The sequence below is a fragment of the Balaenoptera musculus genome, chromosome 5 (assembly GCF_009873245.2).
Source record: "Balaenoptera musculus isolate JJ_BM4_2016_0621 chromosome 5, mBalMus1.pri.v3, whole genome shotgun sequence".
NCBI classification, from domain to species: domain Eukaryota; kingdom Metazoa; phylum Chordata; class Mammalia; order Artiodactyla; family Balaenopteridae; genus Balaenoptera; species Balaenoptera musculus.
In genome coordinates this window covers 85,185,848-85,205,060 of record NC_045789.1, presented here as the reverse complement: position 1 = coordinate 85,205,060, position 19,213 = coordinate 85,185,848, and positions in this window count along the sequence as shown.

The following is a 19,213-nucleotide window of genomic DNA, read 5'->3' as shown; positions in this document are numbered from 1 at the left end:
TGAGCTTTGCCAAGAGATACAGAAACCTGATGGAAGCACTTTTCATATAACGTCACACATTGCTCCATCATTTGTTTAGTTGACTTAATTTGAATAAAATATAAGTTACCTTACCCTTTAGAAAGTTGCAGTCTAACTATATAGATATTGTTGAAGATTAAACTTCTTTCTTTTAATAGCATAGTAAAAATGGATAACTTGAAGTTTCCAAGAGTCCAAAAGAGGTTAATTCAGGTTTTATGTCAAACTGCCTAGTGAGGTTTATAAAATGTTTCAGAAATAGATTGACGAACATGTTTAAAGTACAAAGAGAGAGATATACACAGGGCATCATGAATCATGAAAGTAAACATAGGGACAAAGACCACAAGAAAAGAGACCCATGACTACATTACTTTGCCTCATCTCTTTGTCTAAACTTTACTTAAATAGCAATGATTTGCACAATGTTTTACTAGTGCTTTAAAATAGATAATACTCAATAGAATAAGACTTGTCAGAAATAATATTCAGAATTCAAAGAAAATATTTCATTATTCAAATGATTGTCCCTATATAAGCTCTTTTAAGAGTTTTATGACAAAACATTTAAAATAATAATATTTGGGGACCTGATGATGATGGTAATGATGACAATGATTATGATGATGATGAATCCCTTCACTTTTGCTATACAGCATTACGTAATCATGAGAGTGACACCTCATCTCATTTGTTATATTCTGTTGATCAGCAGCAACATTCAGGTGTCACCTCCATTCAGGGAGAGGGAAGTACACCTCTCATCAGGGTGTGTGTCACCCTAGGGTGTGTCAGCCACAGATTAAAGGTCTTAGAACACATGGAAGATATTTAGAGTGTGGCTTACAACAAACATCATGGTATTTCTTGGACTTCTTTGTAAGTTAAGATCTCCTTTGGCTCACTGTGTTTTTGTATTGAGTTACTCTTCTACATTTAGTACTGAGCCCCTAAATTAGCTATATAAAAAACTGTTGAAATTGTGTTCATCTTCCTTGGAAGAAAATTAAATTTGGATGATAAAGGGTTGTCTTAAAATTATAAAAAGCAAATGAATTTTAAAAGTTAAGCTGTTGTACATTTTGGTGAAGTGCTATTTGGCACTATATATATATGTATGTGTGTATATATATATATATATATATTATATATATATATATATATATATATATATATATATATATAATATATACATATCACACTTATAAAAATATATTCCAAGGAAATATTGAGGGAAGCACATTGAGATTGAGTAAAAAATATGTTCATTATATCATTGTAATAATAGTAAAATATTGAGAAAAGTCTAAATGTCAGAGAGTTAGCTAAGTATGTAACTACTTTATTGAATGGACTGGGCTAAGTAGGGTATATTTAGAAAACAGAATTTTTTCTACAATTATTCAAACATTATCAGATTTCCCTTTGCTGCTATTTAAGGATATCTTGAGCAAATGATATAACTTTTTTTTTTAACTTCTTTGAAATTTCTTCATGTCATGTAAAAGGCCACTTTGCTTAAATCACAACTTTAAACTCAAACCCACCTTCCCCAAGTTCAAGTCTGATCATGGATTCAAGATCAGCCAAAAAGGAGAGGAAGGGATGTAATCTGATCTTTGCCTAGTCTTGACATTACTCTTTTTCCCAACCATTCTGTTTTTGTTTCTTTTATGTTGAAAACAGTTGTGGTTAGGAAAGCAGGGATGAGAGGGAAAATATCAAGTATGTGTTTTATTTTGTTTTGATTTTTACTTAGTAGTGGTTGATAGCATTTCTCTTCTGCCTCTTACATGCAGTCTGTCCAAATGCTGATATCTAAATGTTGGCTATTTAGTAGGGTTTATAAGTGAATCTTTAGAAGATCTCTACAGTGAACCATTCCCTGCTTTGAACCCTGACTTATTACATCTTCTTTCCTACACCTTTGTAACAAAATATTCCAACTTTGCTTCTATTTGTCCAATTATCAACCAAGTTTGTGCCTTGATGGACTTTGGGGAGGGAGTAACTTTGATTGTTCTTGCACTCATTCCATTTCTCAACCTCCACTGTAGTGTAGGGATCAGAAAGTAGGAATAAAGGAAAAGGGGGAAATCAACACCCTTTTTAGAACTTAACAAGCAGGACACCTGTCCTGTGGCTTGCATGCCATACAATATATGCACAAAATAATAAAAAAGAATATGTATGGCTTGCTTATACAAAATCTTGGCTTGATGTTGACACAGCAAGACCTGTAACCTCAAGGCATTTACATTCCTAACACTGCTGAGAACTCAAGGAAATACTTCTCTATCTCTCTTGCTGTGTATCTTTCAAAGAAAAAGTACCTCTATCCTAGTGCCTTGAAAGTTTGTAAATTCTGTTTCCAGTGTCAGAGTCATAAAATGAATACTTTGAATTTCAGATATTTGCATAATGGAAATGCTTCAGTAAGCAAAAAAATCTAACTTGTCACATCCTTTCTTTCAGATAGCATGAATGCAATAGATTACTGCTTAATGAATCCCCTTTCCCCTCTACCCCCACTGCCCCAGGAGTGACAAATCTCTGTTTTCTTGCTTCTCCTGGTGTTCCTATTTGTGATTTCAGAATTAGTGAGACACTTTCAATGATTACAAATAGTAAGAAACATTTTTAACATTAAAAAATGCATAGTACCATTTAAATTTGTTTATATTATATATGCATGTGTCTAAACATAACGTGCATTATTAATAAGATATCAATTTGTTAAACTTGGCAAAACTTTCTTAGCCTGATAATTTTATCTTTTAATTATTTGAAATATTTAAGAGAATATTTTTTAAAACATATAATTAATGTTTTTAAAATAATTTTGAAGTGTTTTTATATTCATTATTGATAGTTTGTATTGTCTTTTAAAGTTAATAGAGAATTGTGAACAATGTAAAAGAAAAATAATCTTTTAAAACATATGCATATGATTTAATTACTCACTTTTAATTTACATTTGTATACTTATTCACATTTTTATTCTCAAGACAATTACATCTTATTTTAAATTATTTTATATTATTATTCTCTGAAAATAAGTTGTGAAAATCTTGATTATAATAACATAATTATTGTTTTTCTGAAAAGAGGCAAACAAAATAGATCATATGAAATAAATACAAAAACTATGAATTTTGTGTGTGCTTTATTTTATTACTCACTTAAACATAACTTGCCATCTATAGAATATTTAGACATGCACAATAATAATTAAACTCAGTTTCTTTTGTGAAATCCATAGCCTCACCCATATTTTAAAATTTTATCATTATGAAGGTATATTTATCAGGTAGGAAAATAGAATAGATGTTATTAAACAATTTGTTACCCTGATTTATGACTTGATAACTTTTATATGTATATCATTTAGCCCTTTATTTGATTCCTTGCCCGTATCTTGAAGATCTAAGGGGCACTCATGGGTACAATATCTCTTGGGTTTTGTTTTTTTTTTTTCTGAATCTCTGGTTAATAACGATTGACTGTCAGTGCTCTCTGCAAGGTAATCATCCAAACGCTGGAACATTTTTCAGAAGTATGTTTGAATTTTTCAAGGCTTCTCCACTGCCCTAGTCCTTCATCAACGTCTGGTTTACTGCCTTCCATTCAGGGTTCCTGCCTTAACTACAAGTGCCATCTTTGTCTCTTGCTTCTAGAGCCTCTTGGGCAAGTAGACAGCGGTCCCGAGTCAGGTACTGATAAAATGGCTCCAGCTGAGCTAGATTCTGCAGTAATAACACTTGATTCACAGAGTATTCACACATTCTTGATATATCTCAAATGGAAGGAGTGCAATCTGCTATGCTCAGGCAGCTGCATTCAACTTGATATTTCTCTCCAATTCATAGGTAGGTACAAGAGCAGATCATCAAGTTGACTGCCTTGCAGTCTTTAAAGCAGTATATTGAATGAGGTTCACCAAACTCCAATTGGGCAGGGAAAGAGTAAAATGTTACTACTGAACTGCCCTTCCCTTGTTTATTTCTCTGTATGAACAGGGAGGGTGGGCATTGAATTAGTGACAGGTGATAGTGTAGTCTCTTCTTACAAATCTTGTTAATTCTTAGAGAAGGCATATGGCCTTGATGTTGGCAACTGTGTATGTGCTCAATTTAGAAGAAGATTATTTTCCTCTATTTTTTTTTTCTTTTTAAAGTAGTAGTCACAATTAATGTCAAACCTCCATTCTATACCCTGTTATACTGGTAAGCTAAAGTGTGAGATTACTTCGTAATGAAAATTATCTTAAAGAAAAATGTGGCTTATATGATTTGTTAATTTATCACTTCACAAACAATGTCACCAATTTAACAAGCAATTATATATATTTTACCACTGGGAGCAGTTTGTGAAAAAGAAAGTGTTGTGTCAAGGGAATAATAAAAATCTTAAATGAATAGTATAAATGGCAAAAATGAAAAAACTAAGTAACAATTCAAAATCTCGAAAGATGTGGTACAACCTAAGAGAATCACCAGGGCATGACTGGGACTCTGAAAAGATCTTCCACTTTAAGAAAAAATAATTTTATTTCCCCCTCAGAAAGCAATTTCCTATTTTTAAAACTGCATGTCTAGTTTTGACATTAAACTAATATATATTGATTCCTATCTCTCTGGTTGTACTAGAGAATATTGATTCATATGTTAAAAATTATCGACACCCTTATCACAGTGTTTCTGAAATTAATATTTTAACATTTTCAAGAAAGCGCTTATCTATTCAGTTGGTAGATTAATATTCTAACCTCAAAATTCACATTTGCGGGGAAAGGGTAAGGAAAAAATGACCTCTAGAATATTGTAGAATTTTGTCTACTCCTTAACTTTTCCTCTTTCTGTGCAATCATTTGTCCTTTGGGCTCTTATTACTGTGAATCTTCAATGTTATGTGGAACAATCGATGGATATTTGACATACATACTCGGAAAAATAAAATCTTTAAATCATTTTTTTTTTGTAAATATAACATGCCAGGCTCTAGATGTCTACTGTCTATTAACTTATTTAATCCTCACAACAGACCTATAACATAGATATTATTTTATAGTTGCACAACTGAAGTACAGAGATATTAGAACATTTTCCTAAAGTAACAGCCAGCAAAAGGCACTTTCTGAATTCAGGGATTTAGCTTCAGAGTCTCCTTTAACTCACAACAAAATAGAGTCTGTTCCAACAATGAACAAATGTTGAAGTGCTAAATAATTACTTTTGTTGTGGTGGTGGTGATGATTATGGGTTTGTAAAGTTTTTTTCCTCATTAAAACAGGAACTGTTTCAAAGAATTTATTTAGCTAGGACTTAGTAAAATTATTAGGGAGGAGGAAGTGGAGAAGGAAGAAGAGGAGGAGGAGGACTTGATCCAAACTGAAACAGTCAGGATTTTTCCCTAAAAATTAGAATGGGAAGAATAATGATTATAGATTTCATATATAATGTTTATGAAATGAAGTTGGCAATACTAGACACCTAAGAAACAATGATAAAAATAAACCTAAATTTATTGCCAGTCATATAATTTAAATTCAAGAAAAAAAGTTTCAAAAAAGTTTCAGAGGTGTTATACATATGATTGCTTGGCTAGAGATTCTGATATAATTTCTCAAGAGGAAATTGAAATTGTGACTTAGAACTTAGTTGACACAATTTTTAAAATGTCTATCTTAAGGAAACTTACTTGAAGATTTTGAGTTGAAATTTTCATACAATAATTTGATGCTGGATAACTCAGTGCTTTGGGGATGACCAAACGCATAGTTAGTATTTAATATATAGGTGTTGAATTGAATTGAATCCAATTCCCAACATCCCTGAAAAATTTTTGACAAGTTTACTTAAATTTCAAAATATACATAAGATACAAAGTTAAAACACTTTTGCACTTGGAAAAAGTAAAGTGTTCAATTTCTTATATAATTAGCATTATTGAAGTAAGGAACTTTTAAAAAGTGACTTAAAATAGTGAAAACAATGCTCATAATGTCAGCAGTGGTGTAAATTACATTTATGGCAAGTAATTTAGCAAAAGTCTTAGCATTTTTTAACATTCATGTCAGAAATTTTATTTCTAGGTACTTATTTTGTAGAAGTAATTGTGGATATAAGATATAGCTATAACACTGTTCATTCTGATATAGTTCGCAATGGAAAATGTTTCTAAACAACCTAATTGTCTAAGACTAGGAAATTGATTGAATAAATTTTCATAGACCATTGTCATATAATACTACACAGTCATTAAACATTATGTTGTGGAATAATATTTAATGGCTTGGAAAATGATCATGAGTCAATGTTAACCAAAGAAGCAGATTACAAAATAGTGTGTAAAGGAAATGTCATTTAATTCATATGTATCACATGCCTGGGATGTTTTTTCTTTCTTTATAATGTTTTACTGCTTTTAAATTTTTTTCTTCAATGTCTACACTTTGGTAGTTATGATGGGCTAGGTCATAATGTGACCTAGCAGTGGTGGCAGGCAGGCCCCTAATCACAATGACTTAATATAATAAAGATCTAGTTCTCACTTGTACAAATTGTACTGTTTGTCCAAGGGAATCTCTTAGGCAGTGTTCCTCCAGCAGTACAGAATGCTTTGGTCTTGTGGCTCTATAATTTCAGCCTACGTTTTTCTCTGTAACCACAGTGGCGAAGAAAGAGGATCTGGAACATTACACACAAGCTCTTGCCTGTCTCAGCAGAAACACATATCACTTCTATTCATAGTCCAAAGGCTAAAATTTGTCACATGGCCCCACCAACTGCAAGGGGTTTGAGAAGTACTGTCATTCATCTGTTAATCCAGAAATGAGGGGTAGACATTGATGACCTCTAGTAACTGAAAAGAAACAGAAACCTATTATTATACACATATTATTAAAATATCTTCAGAAGCTATATTTGAATCAAGAAGGAAAAGGAAGCATAAACTAATCACTTGGGGAGACAGTAAAAATATTAACAGCTCTAAAGGGGTAAAACATATATTTTTAACTGATGTATTGCAAATGTTTTTAGTCTCAACAGGCATATTCAAATATGAAATGTTTAGCATCTTAAAGGTGGGAAAAATGGAATGTTGTATTAGTTTCAGGCGTACAGCAAAGTAATTCATTTATACATATATATACATCTATTCTTTTTTGGATTGTTTTCCCTTATATGTTATTATATATTATAATGTTATTACAAAATATTGAGTATAGTTGTCTGTGCCATACAGTAGGTCCTTGTTGGTTTTCTCTCTTATATGTAGTAGTGTGTACAAAATTTTTCTTTTCCTTTGCTTCATTCAAAAGAGTGACTTTGTCCAATCTAGAATGAAAGTGACTTTCTCTAGTGCAGAATGAGTCCATGCTGAAGCTAAATGTGTTATATGAAGACTTAATACTTCTGGTAATGAAAGAAGGGGAAATATAGTTTTTTGTCGTTCTTGCTGTTCTTAATGACTCAGTGCATTAAAATTCGCTGATTTTAATGGATCATTAAGGAGCCTTTTGACTGAACATAAAGGGCTTTTGTGATAAATGTATGTAACAGACATCATAGGTATTCAGGGGATAATTAAAAAAGAAATGAACCGCCCCAATATTAGGAGATCTCAGCCTGGGATGTCATCCAGTTAAGCTGGCAAGAAGAGTAACCACTGCTTGAACGTTGCTGGTTCAGAGTTCACTCCAGCTGATCTCCCTGTCCTCAAAAATATGGACAATTAAACTTGCCTGGATTCCGATAGAATGGCACTAAATGCCTATTCTTCTCCTGAGTGGAAAATTTATTATTTTGTCAAAGTGTTCTTCCCAGCCATCTGCTCAATGGAATTGATGCCCAACATATGTCATGATTTTTTTACAGTGTTACCTTTGGGGCACTTCATAAAGATTCCTCCCGATAACAACTTCCTGTAGAAAAATTTAAGAACCCTCCTTATTGGGGAGGAGCTCCTTAATTTAAATATGCTAAAAGCCATGAGCTAGAAAGTTATGGAAAGGCAGTACTATCATGTTTGTTGCAGGCTACTTTATGTGATGCTGCATGTTTTGCATCAAGCTTCTTTATAATATTTTGGGGGGGATTAGTATGTCCCAAAGTATTTTACAAGATATTGGCTCCCAACTGTCATATGTGTCAAAATCATCTGAAGAGTTTGTAAAAACCCAGATCACTGGACCCTAGCCACAGAGTTTCTAATTTAGTAGGAGCAGAGTGGGTCCTGATATTTACATGTCTAACAATTCCCCAGGTGATGCTGATGTAGGTGGTGGTAGAATTGCAAAGAAGTACTGATATAATATAGAAAACACAGAAAAGATTGTTTTATTATGCAATATTCTGTGGGATAAAACTTACTTGAAGTTTCCATTTTGGGTACCACAATCTTCGCTGCAATGGCTGCAACTAGTGTACTTTGTTCAAATATCTATTTAGTGTCTTTTGCAGACATTATTAAAATTTAATAATCACATTTTATCAAATACAATCAAGTTAGAATATACAATTTACCTGTTTAAGAAATTATGTATGTATATATGTATGTGTGTATGTATATATTTATGTGCATGTATGTATATATGCATGTATATATCATATATATATTATTGTGTGTACATGCATGTTTATCAAAAACATCAAATCTAAAATTAGTACAATTTATTTCAATTGTAAGCTCAGTTAGATGTGATTTAAGGACGTGTTTAAAAGCTGGTCAGTCTTCATTATCTCATCGGGTTCTGGATAATTCATTGACACCATGCTCTTTTGTGAGCCACATAATTTAATTTGGAATAGCTACTTCAAAAACATAATGGTCTTTTTTTTTTTTAACATCTTTATGGAGTATAATTGCTTCACAATGGTGTGTTAGTTTCTGCTTTACAACAAAGTGAATCAGCTATACATATACATATATCCCCATTTCTCTTCCCTCTTGCGTCTCCCTCCCACCCTCCCTATCCCACCCCTCTAGGTGGACACAACAGGAATAAAGACTTAGAGAACAGACTTGAGGACATGGGGAAGGGGAAGGGTAAGCTGGGATAAAGTGAGAGAGTGGCATGGACATAATGGTCTCTTTATCATTCTTCTTGCCTTATTCCCTTCTTATTTTTATAAAACATTTTTATTTGACTGCAGAGAAATCTCCCTCTTTCTGCAGTTGTTGCTCTTTCATCTTTCAAATGTAAGTTTTGTTTTGATAGTTCTAATTATTCCTCTTTTGCATTAATACAGTTATTAACTATGATAAAATTTTCAATTTGTACTCTTCAAAGTGCCAGCTTCAGAGTGTTGTTGCATCTTTTTTTTAAAAATCATTTTCTTGTCTAAATTATGATATAAGGTATTGGTCTTTGTAGTACTGGACTGACGGAAGGGGTTTACAGCCCCAGGATTTTTGGTAGAAAGAGAACTCTTTCAGGTTTTATGCTAATTGAAAAATCTTTCCTCCTAGTTATAAATAATTGACTGATATTTTTTGTTCTAAGATGAGCAACCATCCCCCATGTTGCAGTCTCCTGTGATTACTTATGCTATTAACACAATACATGATACATATTAGACACTGTTCTTATCCACTGACTAATTCTCCAAGTCATAACTAATTTGAATTGTCATTAGTTTTGTCCAAAGACTTATATAAAGTTAATAAAAAAGGCCTAACCAGAGAAGAACATACTGAATAATTCACTGTGACATGTGGCTTACATAAAAGAAATAAAAAGAAATCAGTACATGGATTATAAGTTCTTTGGAAAAATTTTTGTTGTGTTTTCTTCAGCTTCTTTGAATTTCTACAGTTAAAGAAATAGATTATCTTTTTAACAATTCCATTTAACAATTCCCTTTTTCCTTGATACTTTCTCTGTAATGTTAAACCACTAAAACCATCTGTTGTTAATTCATAAACAAATAAACAAGGCTTGCATTCCTTTTTAAGAAAAACATTTTTTTGGAAGAAAAATGCTCATTTGGCTACATAAATTTATATATGTATATCTGAAGCTAGTAACAGATCTTCAATCTCTGTTGGGTTGATTGGTTGTTGTGTTTTTTGGGAAGGGAAAAACCTTTAAAAATTGTTCTAAACAATGTACAGTGTCTTCTTCACCATGTCACCTCAGAATTGAACTTCTCTAGGAACAAAAAAAGCAAAATGAATAATAAGTTTAAAACAGCCAAGCTGTCCATAACATGAAATCTCTGGACGTATAATTTCTTAATGATTAAAATTTCTGAAGTCCAGAGTTACAGTTATAAACAAGCTCTACTTCATGGTTTTCATGTCATTAGAATAATTATTGTTTAACCACTGCCCTCTTTATAAAGTAGAAAATAAATGGCTTCAAACAAAACTCATCGTTCAATTTGTGGTTAATTGATACAATTAGAGTATATTTTGTCATTTTATCTTCCTAAACTGATAATAAAGTGAAAAAAGTGTGGCTACTTTGCATTCCCTTTCTTGAAATATCTGACACACTGGTTTATAGACTGGAAAAAGCAAGTTCTCTGGTTTTTAAAGTTTACTTACAGAAGTTTTTCAGTTTTTCATGTATGCTGGGGGACTTTCATATAAATTTTGATGTTTTTTATTGTAGTATTTTTCAAAGATGTATGGTAGACTTAGATCTGCATATTATTTGTCTCAATAAATAGTGGTTGTTGAAGATGTGTACATCATACCTGTTTTTGGAAAATTCTAACATAACATTAATTTCATAATAATTTCATAATTAATCATAACATTAATTTCATAATGTTATGATTAACCCATAGTCACATGGCTCAACTTTTGAGGTTAATTTTCGGAATTAAATTTAACCTGTGGTTTTACAATGGATTAATTTTTCTCCCTAGGATAAGTTTAGCAATGCCTACAGGAATTTTTGGTTGTTACAACTGGTGGGGAGAAAGAGGTGGTTGCTATTGCCATCTAATGCGTAAGGGTCAGGGATGCGGCTAAACATCTGTAATGAACAGGACATTTCCCCGTACTAAAGAATTATCTATCTCTAAATGTCAGTAGTGCTGATGCTGGTAAGCCTGATCACGAGTATCTCACTCAACACAGTCTATAACCATAATAAAGTTTGAAAGAATATTTGAAACTATTCTTTCTGTATGTTCCTGCATTAGCATCAGCTCATGGTGAGCTGGTTAGTCATTCTGTCTACTTTGTCCTCTTCTAATTTTCATGACAATTATGATACATGCAATGACCCTGCAGCTTAGTTGTGAAGACAAGTTGAGGAATGGAAATAAGATCTCACTCTTTTGGAATAGGTATTTCCTTTCTGTGGCTCGTTATGCATAATTGAGCTGTCCGCTGTCTGCATTTTTGATTTTTTTTTTTTCTTTTCTGTGTAATTACATGGTGTGTGAGATTTTTGAATTTTATAGGATAGGTGGTTTATTAAAGACACAAGAAACTTCAAGTTGGTGCTCATCTCATTTATTAAAATCCAATTTACAAAAGAAGGAAAAATCAAGGTTAGTCATAATTCAGATACAAAAATGTGATTCACTTCCATTCTATCTTTCCTTTGAGTGAGCTGACAAAAAAGAGGAGCAAAATTAAGCTGAAAATTCAAAATAGCACAAGTACACAATTAATAGGGGGAAAATGTGCCCTATCTGCATGAAGACAGAGAAAGAGCAAACAATCATTCTATTCAGAGGTAAATTTTGACGACAAAGACATATTCAAGATCTGAAATCCGGGCTTGGGGCTTAGCCATGGATTGGCCACATAGAATTTTATTTAAAATGAGGCTTAATGTCACTGGCACAAAACTGGTACTGTGTTGTTATACTACGCTGAAGTTTTTCCTTACCTATCTTCATTATTAAATTTAAAGAGGTATAATTTTCACCCGTCTCCTGTGACAATTAACAGTGTTTGGCTTTGGACAAGTAAAGAATCTGAAGGACAAGACCTTTTCAGCTCAGGAGTTTTCCATGTCTATAGTACAAATGATAGAATATATGCCTTTGGGTACTTTATGTATCTATCTCATCTGCTTAAATGACTCCCACAAACACCCTAAGCAGGAGGCCCCAGTAGCTCTTAGTCGAGGATTAAATTTTTAGCCCAAATAGGGCCAATCAATGTCTCTTAACTAAGAATTTGTAATTGGGACACAGAATAACCAAGTAATATAAACTTAATATTTATGAATGAGCTATATATTTTGCCATGTGTATAGGAGCTGAGAAAATGCCCAAAGAGAAAAGACTGAAAAAGGCACAAGGGGATAAACAGAAAAAAGAGATAGAGAAAAAGTCCATGGCATTATCCAGGGCTCTTGTGGTTTCTGAAGACAGATGAGCACACCTGCTTTGTTTTCAATGAAATCCTTTAAATCTTTATAACAATGTTACTTCCAGCATTTAAGCTAGACCACACTTTTTTGTGTTACTTCCTAACAAAATAATTCTAATATAAGTCTATAATAATAATGTTAAAGATACTGTTCAACTAATACTAACTCTAAGTCAGGCAACATTCTAATATATTGACAAGATTTCTCTCACTTATTGTTCTCCAAACTTACGTGATAGAAAAGTCCTTTCAATTTCAGCAATGAGTTAAATACTTGTATTAAACCTATCATGAAGAAAGGAAATAAAATATACCTCTTAAGCCTGATGTTTTATACTGATTTAATTTTTTGCATAGGCCAGAGATAGATAAATATCAATGCTCACAGTTGGAATTTTCAAAAGTTATTAAGATGTGTGCATGAAATGCAAGAGTCACGAGAACTTTATCAGCAGTTTTTTTTTTTTTTTAAATTTTGTATTTTCTATTGGAGTATAGTCGATTAACAATGTTGTGTTAGTTTCAGGTGTACCGCAGAGTGATTCAGTTATACATATACATGTATCTATTCTTTTTCAAATTCTTTTCCCATTTAGGTTATTACAGAATATTGAGCAGAGTTCCCTGTGTTGTACAGTAGGTCCTTGTTAGATATCTATTTTAAATATAATAGTGTGTGCTGTAGTCACTGTGCAGTATTGTGCATTTAACTTTGTCAGAGTGTAATTAATGTGAATTCATATACAAGCATTTCCTTAGCTTCTCCTCTACACCCACACATTCAACCCCCAATACTAAAAACATATGTTATATATAATGTACATATATTACATATTGCAAATATATTAATAATATAAGTATAATATTTGTAATATAAAATAAGTTTTTATTATGCATATTACATATATTTTATATTATGTAATATACATAATGTAATATATGCAATATATATATAACATGCATAATAAAAATTGGTGCTTGGGAGATATTTCAAAATTAAAATAAAGGGAATTGCTCTCAAAAAGGCAGAGCCTTTTTTCTCTCCTGATTCTTTTTTCAAGTAAATATCCTATGATTCAAAACATTATTTAGAGGAAATTGTTCATAATGAAAGCTCACAGTAAAATTTTAAAGTTCATTCTGTTCCCAAAAAATGCAAAACAGTGCCTCATGTAGGTTTCAGTTTACATTTGAAAGAGTAAAGAAAGTTGTTTTTGAAAAAGGATTCAAATTGATGCTGTTGCATAATTTCAATACAAGTTTCTAAAATAAATAAAAATTAATGCTATAATAACTTAGTAACGGAGGTACGCAAAAGATTCAGAATTCAGTCAGGCCACAAAATCTTCATCAAGTAATGTACTAAGCATCCATTCTGAGGTAGGGCTGTGTCTGGGTTGGAGCTGTAAAGAAGAAAGACAAAAGCCTAGTCTTTATAAGGCTCATGGTGTGTTCTCTGGTCAAGAAATAGTTAAAGCAATAGAGATTAGAAACCTAAGAGGGAGATCGGGTAAAATGAGTCTGTAAATCCAAGTGTGAAAAGGCGGAATCTGGGAATCAAATTGTAGGAATCAACCCCTGACTTTTTATAGATAATAGTAGAAACTTTCTTTGAATTATTGGCTGTTCCAAGACTCAATAATAGAGCTGAGTGGGAATAGCTGACTCAAATGATGGGTGGGTTATTAGACAAATTGACTGTACTAAACTGTATAATTCAGGAATTATTATTTTGAATCTTAAATCTTTTTAATTTTAATTGCTATGATGGTTAATTTAATGTGTCTACTTGGCTAGGCTATGGTGCCCAGTTGTTTGCTCAAATACTAGTCTGGATGTTGCTCTGAAGTTAATTTTTCAGATGGAATTAACATTTCAATAGTGAACTTTGAGTAAATCAGATTATCCTCCATAATATGGGTAGGCCTCATCCAATCAGTCAAACACCTTAAGAATAAAGACAGGTTTCCTAAAGACGGAATTTTCCTCAAGACTGCAACATAGGAACCCTCCCTGTGTTTCCGGACTGCTGCCCTGGGGGATTCATACTCAGGAATGCAACATTAACAATTTCCTGAATGTCCGACCTATCAACCTTCCCTATGTATTTCAGACTTGCCAGCCCCGACAATTGCTGAGCCAATACATTAAAATATAATCCTCTCTCTCTCTCCATATATACAATTTTTCTCCTATAGGTTCTGTTTCTACTGTAGGTTCTATTTCTCTGGAGAACACTGACTAACGCAATTGCATGCTTTGCTATATCCATGTATGTTCATGATAAAAATCATTGTATCAGTGTCCACACTTTCTCTTCCCTGTGCCTTCCAGCAAGGTGAGATGTGATGCTACTCTCCTTTGTGCCTTTGGCAAAGAAGTTTTCACTGTTCTCCTTCTCCCCTTGGGTGTTGATTAAGCCGATTCTCTTGCACACAATTTTGTGCCCATAAAACTGTATCCCCAGTTGCTTTCAAAATACTTTTTTGATAACTAGCAGAACCATTTTTTAAGAGTTGGATCAGCTAATGTTGTGTAGGTTTCTAGTCCTAATCCCAGTGGCTACCCTCCAGGAAATGCTGCTATCACTTTTATAACAAAAAGTTTTGTGAGTTGCAAGAGCTCAACAAAAGATCCTTTAGCTCAATAATTTTAAAAAGTTAAACTCGTTTGATCTCAAAAATACAGAGTATTTAAGTTTACCAAAAAAATGGGGAACAAACTGATAGTACCCTCTGCTACTTTGAAAGTCTTTGTGTTGTCAATATGACAGTTATTGCAGTAGCACTAGATTGGTAGGGAGGGGAGAGAGAGGGGAGGGGAAATGGTCTTTACTCTGTAATATCATTTGTGTATTTTGCAATGGAAATACTGTCCTTTTCTCAGTAATCCTTCCCTACTGCTAAATTTTTACAAACAGTAGGAAAATGTTCAAAGCATTCACATGTTGACATATACTGATACTTGTGTGGCATGTCTCTTGATGTCTGGGCAATGTGCTAAACAATTTACACAATAAGTAAGTAGAAACTGGTTCCAGGATATGGTTTATTTTCTCAATTCAAGGTTGTTGCTTCTGGATTTGAGCCTGCACTTCTAAAAAAATATAATTTTACATGAAATACCATTGCTCAAACCTCTCCATTCTTTGTTGACAGTTAAAAACAGAATACAAAAATGTGCTACTGAGTTGACAGTTGTCAGTAATTATTAAGCTTTTGTTCAGAGAAATAATTATATGTTTATGGAGAAAAGAAAAGGATTTATAATGAAGAGGTACTCAAAATTCTACCTTTAATTTTGTTTCTAAAACTATAAGAAAAAAATAAAGTCTTGTACTGTTTTATAATAGATTAATTTCACAATTAGGTAATTCTGGTCCAAATTTCCTTCCTTGTCTCACTATGCCAATATGTATCCAATAGATACATCTCATCATTAAGCCATAGTGACCTTCTCTATTCAATGATTATTACACTGATTTTCTCTCTTCTTAGAATGTCTTTAGTCCTCTCTTGTAATTAATATATTTTAACAATGAGTTTTCTGATATGTAGGCTTATCTCATACCCTTACATAAAACCTATTCTGTCACCTTTGGTGTTGCAACAGAATATACCTCTCTTGTAAGATCTCCCACTTCATACGAGACTTTTCTTCAAAGCATTTCCCTTCAAGGAATTATGATGTCCTTGAGGAAAGGGAACAAACCTCCCTCCTCATTATTTATGTCTGAAATAGTATACACCCATCTTATTCATACATCCCTGATATATTGAATTATCTTACATAAAATACATAAGGTAAGTATATAAAGTAAAATATCAGTGATAAAAGTACTAAATTCAAAAGTCCACACATACTAGTTTTCTATATCTTAAAGTTTTGTGCATTTTCTTTCTAATGATAATTTCATTGATGCCCTTGTCCAAATATGTATGTTTAGTTCCCTCAGAAAAATTCCAAAGTACTTTTTGATATCTCTATGTAAAGTATAGTTATTTAAAGAGGAAATCAGCTTAGAATTTCACACAGTCTACAGAAGAAGTAATAGTTTACTACAGAACTACCTATGAAGCTTTAAAAAAAGACATTTCCCTGAGTGCTACTCCTTGATAGTTTGATTCATTGGAGATTTACATCAAAGAAATGTTCAAATGTGAGAAGAAGCTACAACTGTGAATTAAAGAGTAAAAACATTATTAAAAAGAAGACATAAAATAGTATGGCATGCCACTATAGGGCACGTGGTAGAACTGAGCAATTCATTTACTTATACATGTATTAAAACCCTACTCTGTACCAAGCATTGTTCTAGTTTTTTGGGGATATGTCAGTAAAACAAAATTGATCCTGGCTCTTATGGAAGTTATATTCTGCCAGTGGAAATTAGATGATAAATAATTAAAATAACAAAGATGTTAATTTTTCAGTTGTTAGAAAGTGGAAAGAACTGTGGGAAAAAGGTGGAAAAAATAGGGCTAGATGAATCATATGTGCTATGCTAGGAAAGGAATTTCAGATTTAAATAGGATGCTATAGGTTGGCCTCATCAAATAGTGACATTTTGAGTAAGGGCTTTTATAGGTGAGGGTATTGTTCAGGTGGATAGCTGGTGTCAGTGAATTCCAGGCAGAGAAGTACCTAATTTAAAGTTCTAAATCAAGGATATGCCTGAAATGATGAAGAGTCAGCAAAGATGGTTGTGTAGCTAGAGTGAAATGAGTAGAGTGAATGGGGAGAGTGGTAAGAAAGGAAGTCAGAGTTTTGGGGTAAGGCAGATTATGTTGGGTTTATGGACAACTGTAGTGACTTTGTTTTTACACTCAATGGGAAGAGAAGCACTTGCAGGCTTTTAATCAGCATATTGCCATGACCTGCCTTAAGAATTTAAAGGATGACTTGGTCTTTGTGTTTTAGAACTGAATGCCTGTAAATCAGAATACAAGCAGAAGGACCTGTTAAGAAGCTATTACAGTAATCCAGGTAAGTACTGATGATGGCTTAAACCAGTGCAGTAGCAATGGACGAATGCAATTATTTTGAAGGGAGAGCCAAAATGATTTACCAACACATTAAATGCAGAACATGAGTGATGGAGAAGCCAAAGATAATTCCAGGGACTCTGGCCTCCTAAATTTAGTGACTGGAGTTCCTATCAACTAGGACCTATAAATGTCACCTTATACAGGGAAAAGATTTTACAGATGCCATTAAATTAAGAATCTTGAGATGGGGAAATTATCTTGGGTTTTCTGGATTGGTCCTAAATGTAATTACATGTATCCTTAAAATGAGGGAACAAGGGGAGATTTTATATACAAACACCCAATGAGAGGATGTGAAGATGGAGCAGAGAGGAATTTGAAGATGCTAACCTTGAGTGACTACAGCGATGCATCCACAAGCTAAGGAATGTTGGAAGCCACTAGAAGCTAGGAGAAGCAAGAAATGGTTTTCTCCTAGAGCCTCTAGAGGGTATAATTCCCTACCAATACCTTGATTTTGGCCCAGTGATATTTATTTTGGACTTCCAGCCCCCAGAACTGTGAGATAATTTCTGTTGTTTCAAGGCAACAAGTTTGTGGTAATTTGTTACAGCAGCCACAGAAAATGAATACAGATACTAACAGACTGAACTCCAAATTGGTGGTAAAAATTGCAAATTCCATAGCAGTATATGAAGGCTCCCATTGTTCTACACTGTTGTCAGCATTTGCATCATCCCATGTTTAAAAATATGTGCTAATCTGACTGATGAAAAGTTCCAACTACTTTTGTTTTAATTATACTTTCTCTGTTAATATTTAGGTTGAGCATATTTTCATATGGTTATTGGTCATTTGTATTTCCTCTTATGACATGTGCTTTTCAAATTTTTTCTAATTTGTATTTTTATTTTTGATTTATAAGAATTCTCTATGTATCCTGCCTGATCTATAATTTAAATATTTTCTCCAAAATTGGGTTATTTACAAGATGGAAGTTTTGATTTAGTATTTTGTTGTCTTCTTTCTAGCTTTTGAATTTATTGCTTTCTTTTGTTTTGTTTTAGATGACCTGCCAAAAAAATAAATACATTCTTCTATATTTATTTTTTATAGTTTCAGGGATTTTTTAATATTAAGAACTTATGAAATTCTTTCTCTAAAAATTATATGAGCTACTGATATGAATGATTTTTACCTCAGAAATAGAGTCAATTAAAAAAAATTTACTCATACATACAAATTTTAGAATTTTATAAGAAGCTCAGGAGTTCTAGAGAAAATAAGTTGGGGATATGATTGATGAAGTGTTTAATTTCTATATTAGCTGGACAAGAAAAAAAATCCTTTATTTGGCTTATAATAGTCTAAATTAGAATATTTAATATATATTTTAAAAGATTTTCTCATTTTGATCAATATTCTAAGAACTGAGAAAATATTTTAAAAATATTCATATTTTATAAAAAATAAACACATTATTTTTATTATAATTTGTATATTTTATTGCTGCTAATGTAATCATTAATTTTAATGACCAGCCCTATTTTACGAACAACTGAACAAAGAAAAAAATCCTGCCAACTAAACTGTGAGACAATCTCTTTTATCACATATTATTTTATTTCCTGAAAGAGTTTTTTTCAACTTAATTAAATATATAGTTACCATATAAGACTCTTGCATATACTTTAACAAGGCAATATAAACAAATTAAGTTGGTTAAGGTTTTCCTAAAACTCTGACCTTCAAAGTACAAATTTCTGAAAATCTTTTTAACTCATGAGCTTCATGTCCATACTTTTAAACACAATGTCATCCTGAATGCCATCAAGACCACTGTGATAAAGCATTGCTTA